Source organism: Pinus tabuliformis, chromosome 2_1, assembly GCF_031772625.1.
Source record: "Pinus tabuliformis cultivar Carrire ecotype Pingquan chromosome 2_1, CPIR1, whole genome shotgun sequence".
NCBI lineage: Eukaryota > Viridiplantae > Streptophyta > Pinopsida > Pinales > Pinaceae > Pinus > Pinus tabuliformis.
The window spans coordinates 499371572-499387595 of record NC_142299.1 but is presented as its reverse complement, the minus strand read 5'-3'; the positions used below and the strand labels follow the sequence as shown (position 1 = coordinate 499387595).

The 16024-nt window shown below is 37.1% G+C and overlaps 1 pseudogene across 1 annotated transcript in view; it reads left to right on the top strand.

Moving 5' to 3' along the window:
- LOC149201121 (scarecrow-like protein 21 pseudogene) overlaps positions 1-13664 on the top strand; it is a 106096-nt pseudogene extending 92432 nt beyond the window's left edge. The window contains exon 3 of the transcript XR_016253861.1: positions 11045-13664. The product of XR_016253861.1 is annotated as a scarecrow-like protein 21 pseudogene (transcript). The remainder of the gene's footprint in view (positions 1-11044) is intronic.
- The last annotated feature ends 2360 nt before the right edge of the window (positions 13665-16024 follow it).

The following is a 16024-nucleotide window of genomic DNA, read 5'->3' as shown; positions in this document are numbered from 1 at the left end:
ATGCCCAGGCAAAATTTGATCTTAGAGCTAGGGCTTGGGATTCCCGGAGTTTCCACCATTAGAATTGCCTCAAATTTGGAGGAGAGGGAGGGGACCCACCAACGCAGTAGCCTATAGGAGATCAAAGTTTTTCCTTGGGTCAATTCCTGGGACATTGATGCCCTAGGTGACCTTTGAGGGCTAGACCTAGGAAAACTTGGTAGAAGGTGAAAAAGGTGAGGGAGATGACCACCCTTTTTAGGGATCAGTGCCTAATACACTTGGGGATATGGAGTCAAGGATGATGATGAGTAAGAACTTGGTTTCTTGATCAAGGAGGCCCGGATAGTCAGCATCATCTAATGTTGAGGGAAAGAAAAGGAAAGTGACCTTCAAGCATTTATGCTTCAAAGAAAATGATGCAAGCTTATCAAGACAAATAATCTCTAGGACATTTCATTCATATAACATTGGCCCATACATTACATTAGCTAAAACATGCTTAATTCCACATTTCAATTATGCAGCAACTAACCCTAATTTAGCAGTATGCAACAAGAAGAATAACAATGTGAAAACTTACTTACAACGTTATAGCGTATATCCAACCAGCATTTTGTTTGCAAGACAAAGCTCCAAGACAAGAAAAATAGCCCAAATCATCCATTTCCAAGAATATCCTCTTAAGGAAAAAAATGTGAAGTTCTCTATGATTAGAGAGATCCCAAGTCAAGTGATGATCCAAATGAGTGTATCTAACATCAATATATAGCCTCATAAGGAGTTCAAATTAGCCTATGGGCCTACATTAGCCCCTAATGATAAAATAATATTCAAATAAAACCCCTATTGGTGACAAGCCCACCAAACTAGCTCACAAGTGGAAAAGTAAGCCTCATAAGGGGCCAAATAATAATATGTACATGTCGTGGGGCCATCCAAAGGCCTAATAATGTCCTGAAGTGCTACACTGAGGAATAAATTCCTCAGAATATGATGGACAAGGGGGTGGCCCCTAGTTCTCTAAGTAGTAGACTTGTGGTGCTCCCAGTGGGTCTGAGGGCACATAAATGATCCCATGGGTCTCTATATGAATCGGAGATGCTTGTAGAACCTCTACAAGGGTCTGAGTGGTGGAATGAATGTTGCCATGACATCGTACAAGTCCTGGGACACCTGTCAAGAGTGTGGGGCTCTTGTGGGGGCCTGCTAGACATAATGTACCAAGTGTATCACCATCATCCCAAAAGTGGATCGCTAGTAGTCTCCGAGCATCGATGAAGATTTGTGGAGTGTTGTCTACTGCTGTGGAGGTAAATGGCTCTCTATGCACACCCTATATGTGCCAATGTAGACCTTTGGGGTTAGGATCCCGTATAGGGAGACCAAAACCAAATGGAAATCACCTTTAATCCTGCATAAGATCCAATGTGTCCCCTAGGCTTTTAGTACAACCAATCATTAAAATAATCATGTAAAAGAGTTTACAAACCATGGATAACAAAGTGGGCACTTCATAATAGCATGCCCTTCCGCAGTGGGCTTTAGCATGTGCTAGTGTCTCTAGGCTCCAATGTAGTTAACCAAGTACCTTATTAGGTGATTTTCGCCCTTAAATGGGATAGTATGTCCAAGGTACATCCTTCTAATGGGGGTGGCAAGTGATAAATAAGTGGAATGGAGTAGGGAATGAGAGGGGCAATCCTAGGCCACATATTGGGGCATAGGGGTAACTAGATAAGGGTAAGCCCACGCTTGGCTATGTAATGTGTAGGAGGGCGCTGTCGTGGTACATGAGGTGCCCCGACCTTGATTTTTACACCCTTCTTTATATGCCTTTTTCCTTATATGAATTTTCTTTAACTAACTATTTGGGGCTTAAAGGACAAGAGCATGATGTGTAAGATATAGCAATGATTACCCCCTTTTAGGTAGGGCGGTTCATTGCCCTCCATGAGTTGGGACAATCATGGGTTTCTGAATGATAAAGGAGGCTCATCTAGTTCCTATGGAACCAGGGTGACGACCATGGATTGGGGTAGAGTTCATGTACTGCCTTTTTCCCACGTGCTAATTATTTTTGTCCCGACCATCTTTTGCATTTTGTGGTACAATTTCCTATTAAATGTGGCCAATTATTCTTTTTTTCTTTTTATTTTAGTTGCTTCAACCTCCGAAGCATCATTCCAAGCACCCAAGGTCAGGGTAAGGGGATAGGGAAGCTAGCCCTATGTGAACCTAGAATGGAAATGTGGACCCAGGTGGGAAAAATGATGAATGGGGGGGTATAGTGAGTGGAAAGGGAGTAATATATGTGGATAAAGCAGCGAGACCATGCACCCAAAGTCAGGGTTTCCTAAGTAGTACCACCTTAGAACCAAATGGTCAATAAAGGAGATCCCACGGAACTAAGATCCAAGCGTAACATCCAAAAGGGATCAAGGGGACAAGAGCACAAACTAAGCCCACCCTTTTCGCCAAATCTCCCTGTCAATCCATATCCAGAATTTTGGGAGGCCCACCTTCAAACATACGATCAATACAAGTGGGTGAGGGACCACATGGCTGGATTAGGTGCCAGAGAAATGGCACAACGAGCTAGCAAGACGTTGAAAGTGGCTACTGGTTGCCGACTGAGGTCCATCATGGAGAAAAATTTCTTCTGGGGATATCACCCACGAAGTGGTGGGTAACATGCCCCAAGGCCTCAAATTGTGCCCATTCTCACAAAAAATATTGTTAATTCCAGATCTTCTCCTTCACTGAATAATCTTTTTTATTTGACCTTGCAAATCAAAATTGAGACTAGATCTTGCCCTCCAAGGCCTAGATTTGTCTCAAACCTCAAAATTTTCTTTGAATAAGTTTAGATCTCTACTTGCATAAGAGAAAAACAAAACTCAGATCCCAAGTATATACAGAAATAAAATTAAAACCCAAAACCCCAAAGGTTAGAAATTTAAAATTTATTTTACAAATTAATTAGATTTGAGGAGTATGAGTCTAACTCCGCTCCTAGCCAAATCTATCAATTAAACACAATATATAAAAGATAAATGAGTTTAAATGAGGCACTAGCCAAGAAAACTTGTAAAAGAAACTTTGTTGATAAGTCTTGGGATTTAATCAGAAAGGATTTTAGTTCTTATGCCTTGGGAGTTCGCTGGTCCAACTAAGGAATTTCCCTCACGCCCAAGTTTTCGAATATAAAAGATCTATGCACACTCAATATCAAGTTGTCAGATCAATAGAGACATAAAATGACAATATAATCCTCAAAAAATTAGAGATACCTGCGAATTTAAGATACCTGTGCAATAAGTTATTCTATGAAGGCTACTGATCAACAACTTCTAAAATATTATTCAGCAAAGCATTATGAACAAGATTACCATAAGAAATAGGAGAAAAACACCATCAATGAAAACCCCAAAGACTTGCCTTATTATTATTGCAGAGTTAGTACACGATTCAAAGATCGGATCCTTTGAGAAGCAAATGGATTCTTATTTATAGATAAATTTTCCAAATGACTAGTTGGCTTGATTCCCGTCAAAGTAATCTCGCCCATTGATAAATATTGATTATTTTTTAATCATCACCGTCAAAAATATTTATTTTGGAGGAATTTTCGAATTTCTCTCTTAATTAATTTTTAATTAGCTCAAAATTAATTATTTTGAATTAATTTCCTCAAAAAATTGACTTTGACTTAACCACTAAGGCCCCAAGGGTCCAAATTTTTTTGAAATTTCAATATTCCTTTGGTGGGGGACCTCCAAAAATTAGTTTTTCTAGGACCCATGAATTTTCTATTTGGAGAATTTAGTTTCCCTAAGACTTTAATTTAGACTCTAATTAATTAAATTTTTAGCTTAGGATTTTTAATTTATTTTTTCCAGAAAATCTAATTAATTGACACATGAGCAGATTAATAATTTTCTCTAACCCTCTAATATTCTAGCACCATGGCTAAAATATTATTTGCAAAATATAATTTCATTTCAACCCTCAAATGGGGAAAACCCATTCGTTATAGACTCTTAGTTATTTTATCCAATTTTCGACTCAATATGATCTAGTAGACCAAGTGATTTGTAATAAAATAATTTAGCCAATTAGCTAAAATTATTCTCAAATCACTTTTACGGAATACTCGATTAGAACACTAGGACTCACCTAAGATCTTGATGACAAAATACACCCTAGCTTTGGGGTGAGGCTGGAGGGAAAAACTTTGCCGATCATCTGTGTTTAGAAACACAGATAAATCAGTGAGACAAAAAAAACTCCTAGGATGAAAATCGTCACCAAAACAATAAGTTTACCTTGGTTGTTACATACATTATGGTCTTACTAAGATCATTTACATTATAAACTGTAGAATGGGTTTAAAACTTTGACAAACTGTCGACTGATGATGATGAATCCAGGATGATCTGAATGCTCGAACATGATGGAATCCCTTCACGAAAAAGTGTATTGCTATAGGTTAGTTGACATGGAGTGGTCAACATCTGGCTCTACTTGGGGACGAGTTGCTTCACCAAAGGAATGTGAGAATCCACAATCTGCACCCAAGCAACACACAAATTCATATAATTAGCGTCCATCCAAATATCACTATATAACATTAATTACATGAAATAGAAGTTTTGTATCCAATAACAATTCTACTAACATGAATTGTAAATCTAGTCTAAAGACAAAAGTGAAATGCTGAAATAACAAGGAATAGGGTTAGAAATACAATACAGAGGATGCCTTATGGCATTAGATGTCATTTTTGAAGAACAACTTGAGCATTTGGTCATTTGCAGGTAAGTCAAGTGGTTCACCCTCCAAGGTAAGAATAAAGAGGCTCATCTTTACATCTTTGTGATTATAATAAGCTCCTCTAGCATATTTACCCCACTAAGAACTAAAAGCTTTTAAATGAGCTTTAACACTAATTGCATTATTTCTCTGAAAAGAGGGCAATTTGTTAATCCCATTCTCCAGAAGATCATTGGGATAACCTTGAATGTTAGCAAAGTTACAAGGGTGGAACACGTCCATGATGTCGTGCTCGGTCGGGTTAGGAAAAAGCAAATGGATATCATAGAGAGCTTCTTGTCTGAGATTAACAAGAAGTGTACAGGAAGAGAGCTTGTGTAATCAAACTCTGAGAGCCTTTTTAGGATCCGGAGCAGGATTAACCAAGCTACTTTGATGTCTTTTAGTATACACTCTTGTAGAAGATGAAAGAAATGGAGTCGCCACTCGAACAAAAATCTAACTTTGATGAACCCAAGATGCTAGGAATGAAATTAGTAAAAGAAACCAAGGACAATAAACTTATCCCGGTGAGAGATGAAAGGATGAGAAATGAGGATATGAAAATGATTAAGACAAATGTCGCAAAGCCAAGGTCCAAAAATTGGTCCCCGACAACGGCACCAAAAAATGTTGTCGCTCAAAATGTATAGGCACCGCGACAATGACTCAGGTCGGGGGACAATCACCCTAATTCCCAACCTCTCCGTTTAAGCTGTCTCTCAACAACATGCTATGGGGGGTAGACCCTATGGAAATAGAATGAATAAGGACAAGTTGGGAACCGACTAGTCCGGGAGACAGTTGAGTGGCCTAGCACTTGTTTAGATTTAGCAAGATTAAGGATTCAATTAGATATATAGATCTGAAACCAGTGTCTTATGGAGTCAACAATCTTGCTTTACAAATTTTAAGACTAAGCATCGAATGGACAACTATTGCTTTAATGCGTAACTATCTTATATGAAATGCAATTCCTAGGACCTATGTGAAATGCAAGAATCTTGGTTGATTTTACTTAAATGCCTAGTCTAAGTATGACCTTTGATCTTTATCTATATTGAACCTAAACTCTATAGTAAGTGGCAGAGAGAAGTCAAGGTGAAGCACACGAGGGTGTGATTAACGATCTCTCTCCTTGAAATCTAACGTATCCGATGCCTCCGACACTACAGAGACTGTGGTTCTGACGACTGCAAGGTCACCGTTTTAAATACTAGAAAGGCTAGACTTCTAAGAGAAGATGAAAATGTGTTCCTATCTCTCTATCTAGTATCAACCAAGTTTATGCTTGGAGGTTAATTTTGATATGCATGACTATCCTAGGATGCAAATGCAATGCGAAGTTAGAGGAAGATTATTAGAGGAAGATTGTTAAAGTCTTACAAGTACTTAGATTATGGTTTATCTTGAGTTATTTTGCCAAGTACTTATTCAAGAAATTTCGATTAGACAATCTTGATTATGCCAAGTTTGAAAGTGCCAAAAGATAAAATGGAACTCACTCAACTTTATAATACTAGAAAGGTTAGACTTCTCAAGAGAAGATGAAAATGTGTTCCTATCTCTCTATCAACCAAGCTTATGCTTGGAGGTAAATTTTGATATGCATGACTATCCTAGGATGCAAATGCAATGCGAAGTTAGAGGAAGATTATCAGAGGAAGATTGTTAAAGTCTTACAAGTACTTAGATTATGGTTTATCTTGAGTTATTTTGCCAAGTACTTATTCAAGAAATTTCGATTAGACAATCTTGATTATGCCAACTTTGGAAGTGCCAACAAGATAAAATGGAACTCAGTCAACTTTATAATTGAAAGATGCACAATTTGCCATGGATCCACAATAGAGTACTTTAAAATGCCAATGACAATTGCTTGAAATTCTAAAACAAATTATCTAAGAGATGCCCAATATGCAATTAGATCTCAATCAATTATCATAAATTACTCAATGATATGCAATTGGAGAAAATCTCATTCAATGCTACTTAGCTTAGAGAGAACTAGATTTTAGCACAATTATCTTTCACAAATCAATGAAACAAGAATACTTTTGAGAAAATTAGAACATTAGATGCCAAAAAGTCCTTATATTTATCTTTTTGATCAAATAAGTGAAACAAATGTACTTTAGGATGTGAGGTTGTGTATGTGCAATTTCAGATCATAAAACTCAAATAAAGATAATAAATATTAGGATTCTCAAATACCAATGCCAACAGATACTTTCAATCTTACTGATGATGCAAACAATTCTCTTTCACCAATGAGCTAAAATTACTTAAAATTTCAGAGATTCAATTTATGACAACAGTTAGGCTTATGGATAATAAGAACAACAAATAGACTTATGACAACAAGGAATCCCTACTGCAAACAAACATATCAACCCTTTGAAAACTTTATGACAATCACCTAATTAAGTAAATGCCCAAGTATGTTTAAAGATTCTTTAGTGTTAGGTGTGTTTAATGGCACTCTTATATGAATTTTGTTCGCTTGAAATGATAAGGTAAAGGGTTAGAAGAAATGCACCAGGAAGCCCTAGGGCTTGAAGACTCATTTCAGATCAACAAATCAAGTCACCCACACCTCAGATCTGAACCAAATATCTTGACTTAACTCAGTAAATGCTTCAAATTTATGTCACCATGATTGCAAAATTTGTGAGGGCAACATTAAGGTAAGGGTGAAGGGGCAATGCATGAAGAAAGGGGAGGCCTGCGGATGAGGGTATGCCAAGAGCAGAAAGGAGTTGTTGCAGGGAGGATAAGGGAATAAAGGAGCTGCGACAGGGGAAGAGGAGGCAGCGGATGAGGAACGAGGTTGTGGTAGGCTGAGCGAAGAAGGGATGAGGCTATGGCAGGATGAGCGGAGAAGGGAGGAGACAACGTTAGGCAGCGGAGGAGCTGGGGAAGGCTGCGATAGGCTAAACAGAGGCAGCGATAGGGAGATATGAGGCAGTGGAGGTGGAAAAGGGTTAGGAGAACTCACGACAGGGCTAAGGAAGGCAACGTTAGGCCCCAAGCCTCAAACTGTGCCCCAATCTCACAAAAAATATTGCTAACTCCAGATCTTCTCCTTCATTGAATAATCTTGTGTTATTTGACCTTGCAAATCAAAATTGAGACTAAACCTTGCCCTCCAGGGTCTAGATCTGTCTCAAACCCCAAAATTTTCTTTGAATAACCAACCTCATATCTCTACCTGCACGAGAAAAACAAAAACACAAATCCCAAGTATATAGAGAAGTAAAATTAAAACCCAAAACCCCAAAGGTTAGAAATTTTAAATTTATTTTACAAATTAATTAAAATTATCGATACAAATAGAATACAGATCTATTGGACCCTATGGAGTATGAGGCCAATTCCGCTCCCAGATTGATATAATCAAACTCTTCTTGGCCAGATCTATCAATTAAACACAACATATAAAAAATAAATGAGTTTAAATGAAGTACTAGCCAAGAAACCCTGTAAGAGAAACTTCGTTAGATAAGTCTTGGGATTTAATCAGGAAGACTCTTCAGTTCTTATTTCTTGGGAGTTCGCTAGTCCAATCGAGGACTTCCCCTCACGCCCAAGTTTTCGAATATAAAAGATCTCTGCACACTCAAGATCAAGCTGTCAGATCAATAGAGACATAAAATGACAATATAATCTTAAAAAAATTAGAAATACATGCTAATTTATTTGAATTAAAATGCTACCTTAGATCCAATAACTTATGCAAGATATTCGTGCAATAAGTTATTTCACGAAGGCTAATGATCAACAACTTCTAAAATACTATTCAACAAAGCATTAGGAACAATATTACCATAAGAAGTAGGAGAGAAACACCACCATCAATGAAAACTGCAAAGACTTTTGCGTTATTATTATTGCAAAAAAATTACAAGAGAGCTTTCAGAGCTAGTACATGATTCAAAGATCGGATCCTTTGAGAAGCAAATGGCTTTTATTTATAAATAAATTCTCCAAACGGCTAGTTGGCTTGATTCCTCTCAAAGTAATCTTGACCGTTGATAAATATTTGATTAATTTTTAATCACCACTGTTGAAAATAAATATTTATTTTCGAGGAATTTTCGAATTTATTTTTTAATTCATTTTTAATGATCAAAATTATTTATTTAGAGCCATTTTTCTCAAAACATTGGCTTTGGCTTAACCATCAAGGCCCAAAGGTTCAAAATTTCTTGAAATTTTCAATATTCTCTTGGTGGGGGACCTCAAAAAATTAATTTCTTTATGATCCACAAATTTTTTATTTGGAGAATTTATTTCCCTAAGACTTTAATTTGTGACTTTAATTAATTAAATTTCTGGCTTAGGATTTTTAATTTATTTTTGCCAGAAAATTTAATTAATTGACACGAGGGGATTAATAATTTTTCCAATTCTCTAATATTTTGACGCCATATCTAAAATATTATTTACAAAAGATAATTACATTTCAACCTGAAAGGGGGAAAACCTATTCGTTATAAACCCCCAATTATTTTATCGAATTTTGCGACTCAATATGATCTAGTAGACCAAGTGATTTGTAATAAAATAATTTAGCCAATTAGCGAAAATTATTCCCAAATCACTTTTACAAAAAACTCGATTAGAACACTAGGACTCACCTAAGATCTTGACGACAAAATTCACCCTAGCTTTGGGGTGATGTTGGAGGGAAAAACTCTGCCGATCATCTGTGTTTAGAAACATAGATGAATCAATGAGACAAAACCTCCAAGGATGAAAATCGTTAGCAAAACAATAGGTTTACCTAGGTTGTTACATACTAAAATCATTTACATTACAAACTACAGAATGGGTTTAAACCTTTGACAAAATGTCCACTGATGATGATGAATCCAGGATGATCTGAATGCTCGAGCATGATGGAATCCCTTCGCGAAACTGTGTACTGCTATAGGGTAGTTGACATGGAGTTGTCTACACGGAGGAATGCCCCTATTGTGGTTGCCCCCCCTCTTTCAATTTCATCTTCCTTTGCTAGTGCAGCGTCAAATGCTGAGAAAAACATTGTTGTAGCAAGGTAGTAGGCTCAAGAGCAAAAGTATCCATTGTGGTTTCATGTTACAAGACACCAATGGATCACTTTTGATGATGGTGATCATCTTGAGGGGTCATCCTCCACACCAGCAGATGCACGGATTGGATTGGTTTGCAGTCAAAAACTTGGCAGATTTCGATAGCAAGGTTGGGGACCTTATCACAAAACTTGCTATTATGGCATCACTATGGTAGCTGTTTGGCAGATCAAATCACTGATCTTGGTGCTCTAATCATGTTTGATGTTGTAGGTGGAATATCACTCTATTATTGAAGCAATATCCCTCATGAGCTAGGATTGCCACGCTGCCCAATCTTAAGATGTTGCCTTTGGTCTTAGCACCAAGTTTCTGATTTACATGTTCAAAAACTTGAACATCAAGTAATTTCTTAAACTTCTGTTGAAAATCTTGTAAATATGGTTTGCAACACATCATCTCTTTGTTACTGGTTTATTCCATTGAAAATTCACAAAGTCATCCCATTTTGAACCCTAGGAGTACATTTGGCAGATCTCCTGTGTGATTTTTGTTAATAATAGAATTGATTCATTCTTCGATGTAGACAGTATACCCATTCTCTTTGTTTTACATTTTCAAGAATGCTACTATTGAATGCCTTCATACCCTAATATAGACAGTATTCACCAGCTCTATGTTACTGGTTTACTTCATTGGAAATTCACATTTTATCCCGCAGAGAAAGGTAAGGCTTACAATTTATCAGTTTCCTAAAAGAATATTTCTGTTGTCGTGGGGTTATTGGCAAATATTTGGTGCTATTTTCTCAGCTTCAGTGAGTGACATAGTATGCAACAACTCAGAATTATCCGTTCTAAACTCTAGGAGTATGGGGAGATCTTCGCCAATGTAACTTTTGTTATCAATAGAATTGATTCAGTTTTGGATGTATACAGTAGGTCCATTCTCTTTGCTTGAAATTTTGAAGAATACTACTTTTGAATGCCTTCATACTTTAATATAGCGAAATAGGTCTAACTGATCTGCTTTTAATCGGTTTCCTAGAAAACCTATGTTTAACTTTTCTATAGGTTCATGTGGTAAAATCTACATAGGACCGTTGATTGCTTCTAATTTCTAAATGATTCAGTTAAATGTATGCGAGTTTCAAGAATGAAGTCTTAGATAACTGATTCCTGCCTCTGTGTTTGCAGAGTCTATCTGATTGGAAGAGAACACAGCATCAGGGGAAAGAATATTTGTGCCTACATTGACATTACCTTGACAAAAAATAGAAACATGAAAATGTAGAAAAGTGGAGACATGATCAAGTGATAATCAGTGGATCAGTTGAGAAGTATTTGTTTGGCAACTCTAGAAATATTAGTCAATCACAAGCCTATCACCTGTACCTTTGGAAAAAGTTTCATAGCTCCAACATAATCTCCAGATATGAATGTCCAGTTTGAGACAGAGCCGATTGCAACTACTCAGAGTTCCCAATACGTTTTAGACCATCCACATAAAGCTTTTGGCACTTGCTTACCGGATCCAGGTCCAAGTGTAGCTAGCAAAATTTTCACATCTCTCTTGAACAATCTTCCGGGTCTCATGAGTGGATCCATGGTACTCCAAAAACTAGTTACCAAAATTTTCCTTGTTCTCCACAAGAGGTTATATCTTATGGCTTGGGCCACTGTACCCAAGCTCATGAATGTTATACAAGTGATAAATATCGTATGAGTGATGGTTCAGTCCAAAGTTCCCCATTGCATGATAATGATTCTCTACAAAGTCAAAGATCAACTCATGAAGCTCTGCCATATTCTATGGGACATTCATTTTACAGCTCTCCATCAGTTCAAAGTTGTTCATCTAATGGAAGCCCAGCATCACCACAAGTATTACAAAATTATCCGTCTGGTCTACATTATCTCCATTCACCACAGGAACCATATGGCCCAGCTGGAAGTGGCTATAGTGGCACTGAGCAAGAAGAAGATCTGAAATACATGTTGCAGGAACTAGAGACAGCATTACTGGTGTCTGAAAGTGATGATCCTGACATTGGATCCATGTGTGAGGAACAGGGATTTCCAGAATACTCAGAATGGAATATTGAGAACATGCATGACACAACTGATAATTATTGCCAAAGCTCCTTATCTGTTTACCCCAAACCAGAGCAGGTAGAAGTTTCCTCAATGACACCGAACCATGTAAAAGTAGAAATAGTGAATGAGGTAGATCTGGGGACAATTTGTTCTTCTACCATAAATTCCTCAGAAGAACAAAAGCAAGAACTGGAGTTTGATATCCCATACGGTGATGTAAAAGAACTGCTAATTGCATGTGCAAAAGCTGTTGCTGATTCTGACAATGACTCAATCAAGATAGATAAATTGATTGCAGAAATACGACAAGTAGTGTCAATATCTGGTGACCCAATGCAGAGGTTGGGTGCTTATATGGTAGAAGGCCTTGTAGCAAGGATGGCTTCCTCTGGAGCGATAATTTATAAAACTTTGAGGTGCAAAGAGCCTACAAGTCCAGAACTTCTTTCATATATGCAAGTTCTGTTTGAAGTTTGTCCTTATTTTAAATTTGGCTATATGGCTGCAAATGGTGCCATCGCAGAAGCATTCAAAGATGAAGATAGAGTGCACATAATTGATTTTCAGATTGCTCAAGGTAGCCAGTGGGTTACATTAATTCAAGCTCTTGCAGCGAGACCACGTGGTCCACCTCATGTTTCCATCACCGGCATTGATGATCCTGTGTCAAATTATGCTCGAGGTGGAGGGTTAGAGTTAGTTGGCAAAAGGTTATCAAAGCTTGCTGAAATTTGCAATGTTCCTTTTGAGTTTCACCCTGTGCCTGTGATGGGACCTGATGTTCAGGTTAATATGCTGAAGTATCAAGCTGGGGATGCATTGGCAGTGAACTTTTCCTTTCAGCTCCATCATATGCCTGATGAGAGTGTAAATACAAGCAACCATCGAGATCGGATAATACGAATGGCAAAAGGATTAGCCCCAAAGGTGTTGACATTAGTGGAGCAAGAATCTAACACCAATACTGCACCATTTTTCTCTAGGTTTATGGAAACTTTAAGCTATTACACTGCGATCTTTGAATCTCTGGATGTGACTCTTACAAGAGAAAGCAAGGAACGAATCAATGTTGAGCAGCACTGTTTGGCACGTGATATTGTGAATATCATTGCTTGTGAAGGAGCTGAAAGAGTTGAAAGGCATGAACTAATGGGTAAGTGGAAGTCCAGATTCACTATGGCTGGTTTTAAGCCTTACCCCTTAAGCTCAATTGTTAACTCTACCATCAAGTCTCTCTTGGAGGGATATTGTGGGAACTATACGCTGTTAGAAAGAGATGACACTCTTTATCTAGGCTGGTTAAATAGGCCTTTGATTGCAGCTGCTGCATTTCAGTAATTTATTATAGAACCTTGTTTAACTGCAAAAACTAATTTTCGAAGTGTAGGATAAATTTAGTGCCAACATGAATGCATAGAAAATACTATACAGCAGTTCATTGACAGAACTACCCTGTATTCCACATAGTTACTTAACCACAGTTATTATAGCTTGATCTAACAATGTTATTACTTACTGAAATCTGTCTTATGTCATCAAGGCTTGTTAGGTGAAATCCCTTCTACTATTCCATTGGTTTACTTTCAGGGATTTCATAGACAAATGACTGATTTTATTAGTAAGTGACAACAAGTTTCCAAATGAACTTGTACCTCAAGAAGTGCTTTCCTGCCTTGAAGTTGGCAAATAAAATTATTGGTAACTATGTTATTGCACTGTTTGGGAGACCTAAAATTTGGTTCCATTTGTGTTTGTTTAATCTATTATTTATTTAGAGAAATCACGTGCTTTTGACCGTTGAGTTGCTTGTGCACATCCCGCTTAGAACATAACCAAAATTTTATTGTGTATGAAAGCAACTTTTAGCTGACTATCGTTCAGACTTCAGATGGTCGAATGGTCGTCTAACGTGTTTCTGATTTTGAAAATGTTCAATGAATAGAAAATTAGTACAAGGGCTTAATTAATAATTCTTCTCGGATCCAAAAATGCAGCGGAAAAATAGTTTAGAGTATATATGGTGGAACGTTTAGAATGAATTTTGTACTCGAGATAATATTTTTAATGACAATGAAGAACATTCAAAAGGTATGCAATGTAATGGGAAGGGTTTTAACTGATCAGTTTGGGCCAATGTTTAGATGAGAGACATCGAATAATTTATAGCTTGGCCAAGATTTGAAGTAACAAAGGGCGAGTTGTTCATTTGTCCATATTCTCATAGCAAGCACTCCTATGACTTATTCCGTTTTCACCTTCATTCTTACTGAAAAGGTCTTCCTGAACTCATTTGATGGATGACCTCATCCTTTGGGCCAGTGTCACAATATAGTGGATAAACCCACTAGAAAAGTTAAGCCTACCAAGTCTTATGTTCGCACAAGTTAATTTTATTGTTGTTACAAGGAAACTGATGATGCAAAAGTAGTAGGATAAAAAAGCAACAATATTGAGATAAGATGATAGAATGACTGGGGCAGGGTAATGCAGGTTGCCATGGTTCCTAATAAGAGGCTATCCTTGATTATTCTTGAATTCCATCAGTGTTTAATGATCACATATGATTCGTTTTTGATGTGTTGCTGGATCTGAACCTTTAATGCGATGTAATGATCATGATCATGTGCCATCCTTGGGCATGATTTCACTACCACTTATCTCCATCTTCAGTGTTTCATAGCATTGAAGCATTTCTCCAACACTATTGTGATAGCGCTGCTGGAGGGTGAGCTCCAAGGGGAGCTGTTAGCACGGCAGAGGCAAAGCATATGAGGTGGCTCCAAAGGGAACTTTGGTGTGATGCTGGTATATAATCAATTATGTGGCCAGTATGTATTTTTGGGGGTGTCATGGGCATTGGTTACTGTACTGGATCCTATATTAGGAAATATAGATTGTTATTATTTTTTGAATTACAATGTTTCAGGTAAATTTTGTAAAACTCAATCAATTTATAGTCCAGGCTTTACACTGGTTGGAATTTGAATTCAGGCATTGATTTGTCAACATCTTGTTTCAACTGTTAGAGCACAGCTTATTGAATCAGTGGGGGAGACAGGTTTTAATATTGCACTTTTCCCTGGTATTAACAATGTACTTACCAGTATATCATAAGCTAAGGGATTAGTGAATGGTATATTGGTAGACTTTGTTCTTCCCTGGGAAAGATAAAGGTTCAAATGGCTCTTTCCATAATATACATTATTTTTATTTTCAGAAAATATTTGTTGGTCTTTAATTATGAAATAATTTTTTATACCATATTATAAATATGTACTCATATACTTGTGTAAAAATGTACTTTGTACCATGTGATAGGAAGATTGTATGGTGTAAGTAAAGTTGAGACCTTGTTTCAACTGTTAGAGCACAGCTTATTGAATCATTGGGGGAGACAGGTTTTAATATCGCACTTTTCCCTGGTATTAACAATGTGCTTACCAGTATATCATAGGCTAAGGGATTAGTGAATGGTATATTGGTAGACATTGTTCATCCATAATACATTATCTTTATTTTCAAGAAATATTTGTTGGTCTTTAATTATGAAATAATTTTTTATACCATATTATAAATATGTACTCATATACTTGTGTAATAATGTACTTTGTACCATGTGATAGGAAGATTGTATGGTGCAAGTAAAGTTGAGACCTTGTGTACTCTGTGATACCAAGAAGAGTGTACAATGTAATAAAGTCAATATAAGAAGAGTGTACAATGTATGTAAAGTTGAGAACTTGCGTATTTTGGCACACACTTTCAACTCATTGCCTTTTCTTGAAATGGTTTGGTATCAGTCCTTCAATAAAAAGTCATGTTCAATGGACTTCCTCTCTAGTATCTCAGTCATTTCTTGCACCTCTGCAAGACACTTTTTCTTTCTCAACTGCTTGCGTTTCCTACACTCTTTGTACTGAAAGTCACTTTGATAATCTAGTATGACAATGGATTCTAGTCAAGCGGATAATGTTTATGGCATATTTTTTTTTCTTAACTGCTTGCGTTTCGTACACTCTTTGTACTGAAAGTCACTTTGATAATTCAGTATGATAAAGGGATTCTAGTCACATGGATAAT